This window comes from Wasmannia auropunctata, unplaced genomic scaffold (genome assembly GCF_000956235.1).
Source record: "Wasmannia auropunctata unplaced genomic scaffold, wasmannia.A_1.0 LD335709.1, whole genome shotgun sequence".
Taxonomy (NCBI): Eukaryota; Metazoa; Arthropoda; class Insecta; order Hymenoptera; family Formicidae; genus Wasmannia; species Wasmannia auropunctata.
Window position 1 is genome coordinate 884,050 of NW_012027181.1, and position 6,254 is coordinate 890,303.

Here is a 6,254-nt window from a genome sequence, read left to right on the forward strand (position 1 = left end):
TTAAATCGCGATACGATATTGCAATCCCGCGTGTCTGCTTCCCGATTCTCGAACAAATCTAAAAGACAAATGGCACGTGTTCTAACTGCTGCGGCAGAATGTTGTTGCGGAGAAAAATAATTTTGATGTTATAGCAAAACTGTCAATTGCTACTACATATTCATATAGTGGCAGCGAAGAAATTTCGTTGACACAACTAATTTTCAAAATTATTAAAGCAGAATCTGTTTTGTTGCTAGAATAAAAACAATTTTGTTGAGTGCATTTGTCTTTAGAATCACGTTAATTTGCTGTTAAAGCAAAATAATGTATTGTTAGCAAATACTTTTGCTATTGAAGCAAAATCATTAATGCACGCATAAAAAAATAATTTTGCTGTTATAGCAAAATCATTGCTACTGTATATTTATAATGGTAACTACCAAGTTTAGTTGACACAACTAATTTTGGTTACGAGCAGTATGCGGCACTGGCACTAGATGGCTACGGGGAAGTTCTATTTCTCGTAAATAAAAAACCACAAAGAATGGAATAAAAGGCGCAGTATTATAAGATTTTTCACCCAAATTTTCAATATATATTATCATATATTATTATAACCATATTATTATAATCATTTAGAACACAAATAACTGAGAAATAAACTTAGAGCCACTTTTGTACTAAAAGAATATGATATTATATTCTTTGTGTACAAAAATGCCTCTGAGTTATTTCTGAGTTATTTGTGTTCTAAATGAATATGATATGATATAGTAAAATATGATATGTATTTAAAAACTTAAAAATATTTATTACACAGAACATTGACAGGAAATTGCATTAAGATTGCATTGAGAAACATTAATATAACAAAGCGATTGAGAGATTGATTCAGCAAACGTGTCTTGCTATAATAGCATAGCAAATTTGATTCGCTCATGTAGTCAAATTAATTGCTTATTGAACAAAACCATCTTTTAAATATTGCAAATGTATAATACTTTGCTCATGTAACAAAATGTGTCACTAATGCAGCAAAAAGCTTTGATGATTGAACCAAAAGCTATTTGTTCATACAGCAAAATAATTTGTAGTTTTAGCAAAATCATATCTAGCAAATCAAAGAGCAATTAGTATACCTAACAAATCTCTTTGCTGTCCATATAATAACTGACAGAATTTGCTACAGCAGCATAAAATCTGCTGCGCTAGCAAATTATTTTCAAATGCAAATATTTCACAGTTTCAGCTTTCGCATATAATTTAAATCACGCGTGACAAAAAGATATAATGTAAAAATTACAAACTGTGGGCCATTTGAATAAAATCAATCTTCCTTTTTATATTTAATTCTTTCTCGCGTAAAAATAGTCAAAATATGAAACTTTAACCGGAACGATCTCGCTTGAGGCTAAGGCGTATGCTCGAAGGCGAAGCTACGTCGAAACACGCCAACAACATGCGTGTATTCGCGAAACGGAACAGCCGTGAAACGCGAGATCTGGCGACCGTGAGAAATAAGCGAGTGCCCTATATTTCTATAATTCGAACGGAAAAAATCCTCAGCCATCCTTCGCGCTACCTCCGTCGCTCTTTCTTCTCTCTCTCTCTCTCTCTCTCTCTCTCTCTCTCTCTCTCTCTCTCTCTCTCTGTTTATCGTAAAGTTGTTGAGATTTTTGAATTTCACGAAAAAATGCAAAATTTTGTCATAAAAAATTGAAGAGAGCCATATTCAATCAAGAATCTTGCAGCCTAATAATATTTTTGCGTAAATTTTTACAAGCTTTAAACTGATATTTTTTGCAATAAATTCTTTATAGTGTTTTAAAATACTTATTACACTTTTAAATTTAAATAGTATCAAATTTAACTTTATTTAAGTCACCACTGCTCCTACTTAATAAATAGTTATTTTTAACTAAAACAATGAAGTTAAATAATTTAAAACAGTTCAAATTTAACCCAAATTTGGATTAAATTCCATTATTTTATTTAAAAATAACTATATATTAAATAGGAGCAGTGGCGACTTAAGTAAGATTAAATTTGACACTATAGTATTTAACAGTGTAGCATCAATATTATTAAATTCCTTGTGAATTTAAATTATGATATTACGACTCCAACTTCGATTTAAAACTGTTTTGTTTCAAGACCGACAAATAATCAGCACACAGTTTGCATAAATTGCAAATTGTAAAATTCAGATAAAAATGTTATTAGACTTCAAGATCCTCGATTGAAAATATAACTCTATTCACTTATTTGTATTACTCTATATTGATAAATTTTCACTTATTATTGTAAAATTTTATATTCAGTATTTCAGTAGAGACCAAATAGTTTCGTTTTACCCGATAATATCACTCTTTTCGAAAAGATGCTGAGCTGTGCGCGTTAACGCGAGCATCAAATACAACGTCGCGGTCGGCTATACTTTTCTCCGTTTTCGTATCCCTTTCTCGCCACACGGAATACCTCCGTCAACAAATCGTGACGGCAGAAATTACGAGCGCTTAGACGGCGCGATACCAATCATAACTCGAAAGTCATAAAAGGAGCTTCCTTCCCGTCCATTCTCGTTAATCGCAACCGTTTCCCGTCGGCGGCGGGTGAAATATTAGTAACAAAGCGCACGCGCGCTCTCGCGCGAGTCCGCGCTCCTTCCCAGATGTCTTATTAAAGGAAACGAATGTACGAATGTGTTCGGGGAGGGGAAACCTCGCGGAATCCGCTGAAAGAGCCGGTTTCAGCAGCGGTCCCGCGGGTATGAATCATTTCCGGCCGAACCGGAGGTCAGACCGGGACACATAGCTCTTCTCAATCTCTCTCACGCCCCCGCCCTATACGTCTAAGTCTTTACCTTAGCGTTTCCCTCCATTCCTCTCCGGTCCGGGTTATCGCAGCACCGTGGGAGTGGCTCTCTCGCGCCCCAAGTTTTAACGAGGAAAACACCAATCTGCTTCGGCGAATATATATGGACCGTTACATATTATGTATCCTCTCGACCGTATCCGCGCGCCGCGTATAGGATCCGACCGCGCATTTAGTAAGTCGTAAAGTGTAGCCGGTAGCGAGCGAGAGAAATTTAGCCGGTCAGCCCGCAAATTTCGCCGTTCCGTGGAAAATTGCACGTCGGCGATTTTTGCCGTACATTCTCGTCCCGGCGGCGGACGATCATAAAAATTAATTTTTCGGGATGTCTTCGGACGAGACGGTCGTTCGCCAAATAGCTTCGCTCTATGGCGTATTTTTCGATACACGTGATGCGGCAAGTATAATTCACACAGATACACACACACACACACACACGCTCGCTCGCTAGGTAGTATTATCTATTCACGCTTTTTTGATTTATTGCGGAAGGGTTAAGAACTTCTTAAGAACTTCCTGAGTGAGCTGCGTTTATAATAAGTAATCAGCCAAAGTAAACTTATTAATCTAGCCAGAAAAGTTAAGGTGCTAATTAGATTTTGCAGACCTTCTTTACCTTCCTGATATTTTGCATTTTTCCATCTTGCGAGGGACGAAATAGTTTGCAACTGTAATATCCCTTCGCCAGGAGAGGAAACGTCTCGTTTTAAATAAAACAAAAACACACTCCTTTTTGGAATCGAACAACTGAATATACAAAGCAGCGGTAGCTGCCTAAACGAGAAATAGATAGAAAAACCAATTCCGCGCGAACGAAGCTTATACACCTGAAAATGCAACGTAAACATTAAATAACGCCCTCATATACTATCGTTCTTCTAACAAAATATACAATCTTTGCGAATGCAAAATTTCGTAATAATTCGCGCCACTTCGTAATTTTGTTATTCCTTCAATATATTCTACTATTTGCCCATATAAAACTTGCAAAACCCAGTTTAAAAACTTCTTATATTACACCTTTTTTTTCAAACAAAATTGCATTTAAACTTTTGGGTTCACGTCTTATATTTCATCACGTCAAGCTGACAAAAGCGACCGCGCACCGAATCGATCGGCTCGAACGTGGAATCGACGTTCGCCAAGACGACATGGCCTGACGGAAGACCGTTATGTGCGAACGAAGGACGAGGCCCTCGGGGCTTGCAAAGCCCTTCGTTTTCATCACTCCGCCCCGTCGCGTCCCGTTCCGCCACGTCATCTGGAGAACCGGACCGGTTTCCGGCAGACGGCAGTAAATGATTGAACAAAGAGGCGGCGGGGAGAGCGCCTGGGCCGTGTAAAAATAACGATCCGACACATAAAAGTGACCTGGTGATGCCGGGGGAGGGGGATGAGAGAGGGTAACACCGGTACCAACTCGTACCCTCCCCCTCGAGCACCTCCTTCACGAACACCTCCCGCTCCTAGCTCCGACCTTCGTAAATCTTCGCGAAAACGGAGAAATACGCCGGCTTGGGGCAATTTGTTTTTATAGGGAATCGTGTGGGGCGGAGGTACGCCACTCGGGGGCATTACCTCGGGGGTATCTATGCGAAGATGCTGAAATTCCCGCTGGCGCCGAAGATAGGAGCCGGGATCCTTCGCCGAGGGGTAGAGGTCAGTCCCGTGCGGGGCGCTCTAACGAGCACGATCGCGGAAACGGCGATGTAGTGCGAAGAATTCTAAGGGGAGAGATTGCGCCAGATAATTTCATAGAGCGCCTCCTCCAACGAGTCAATTTTTCTAGCACTCCGTCGCAAGATTCGCGAGTCCGCGTGGCGGACGCACATCTCGTTTCGAGATCTTCGTTTACATGCGAAACGGAGGTGTCACGGCCGTAGTAAAGATTCTACGATATTTTAAAGAGGTAAAAGCAATTCCGAACCATTCGACACTCGGTTCCGTAAAATATGTTCTATCCTAAAGAGTTCACGTAACAACGACAGGATGTAAAAAATCGTACGAACGGTATAAATTCAACGGACACATTTCAAGAGTTCGATTTTACACTAAAAAAAAAATCGAGACTGTGCGAAGTGTGATAAACGTGAACACACTAAACGCCAGGTAAATGAAAAGTGAAAGTCATGAGTCCAACTTTTTTATATCGAGTACTTTATAAAGTTCCCATAAAAAAGTTAAATTGATTTTAACATAAAAAAGTTTCAATAAAATCACTTTCATTGAATCTTTTTAATCAAGTTTTTTATTTTTTATTAAGTAAAATTGCTTGTGTTAATTTTATACTGAAGTATCCAACACACAAATCTAAATGAAAATATCCTTATATTTTATATTATGCCATGGCAATCATAATTAAGGTTAAATTAATTGAAATTGATTTACCTTAAAAATTAATAAATTTAGTCACAGGTTTATCGTAAATTTTGTCCGTAAATCACCGAAGCTTTTAAACGCATAAATCTTAAATATAATAGGTTGATATTTTGAATATTGAAATCGAGGAAAAACGGAAGATGGTAATTATTAATTATTAATTAATAATAATACATAATATTAATTATTAATTAATTAATATCTATTAAAGATCATAACAGCGCGTAAGGATAGATAATTTTAAGACAAAAATTCGAAAATGTCGACACATCATAATAGTTTTTTAATTAGAAATATTATTTAAAGCAGTCTTATTTCCGTATATATAATCTTCATCGATATTAATAAAGGCGATATAGCTTTCGTTTTTACCACTGCGTTTTACCACACTTAAATTGAACGCGCCAACTTTAGACGGTTTCTGATTCGCTTTAAATGCTTATTTGAAAATTATTATAGTCTTGACATTTTAGGATTTTTGTCTTAAAATGACCTCAAAAATCTTAAACGATATTATGATTTTTATGGCACATCTTGTATACGTATTTTATATATACTATATGTTGTATATACACTCAAATTATCAAACTATATTCAAGATCTATCAGATACAGCAGACACTTCTGTCAGTGGCAATATGTCTAAGGTTGATTCCCAGGCACGCAGAGCACGGGAGCACTGCAATAAGTTGCGTTATCCAAAAACAGTAACAATGTCGCCCAAGGCGGGGACCGACCAGCTCGGTAACTCTACATCGCGCACGTCCGCTCAACTCACTCTCAACTTCCACTTCCACGTGAAGGAATTCTAGTTGGAAACGTGGAATCTCGGGTACGCGAGTACGAACGACAGGAATGGTTCGAACCGCGCTGGAACTGCTCGGTGTTCCCGCAAGCAGTATCCCCTTTTATTCCCCGGGAGATTTTTGCGAGACCTCACTTCGACTGCACTCCATCCGGAAGCTCCTTTCTCATCCTCGAGATAAGGCATCTCAATTTCAGCGGCTCCCAGTCCCCCCC

At 38.3% G+C, this 6,254-nt stretch overlaps 1 protein-coding gene across 1 annotated transcript in view; it reads right to left on the reverse strand.

Moving 5' to 3' along the window:
- LOC105456371 (neurotrimin-like) overlaps positions 1–6,254 on the reverse strand; it is a 163,642-nt gene that overhangs the window by 80,804 nt on the left and 76,584 nt on the right. The gene's annotated exons all lie outside the window — the stretch shown is intronic.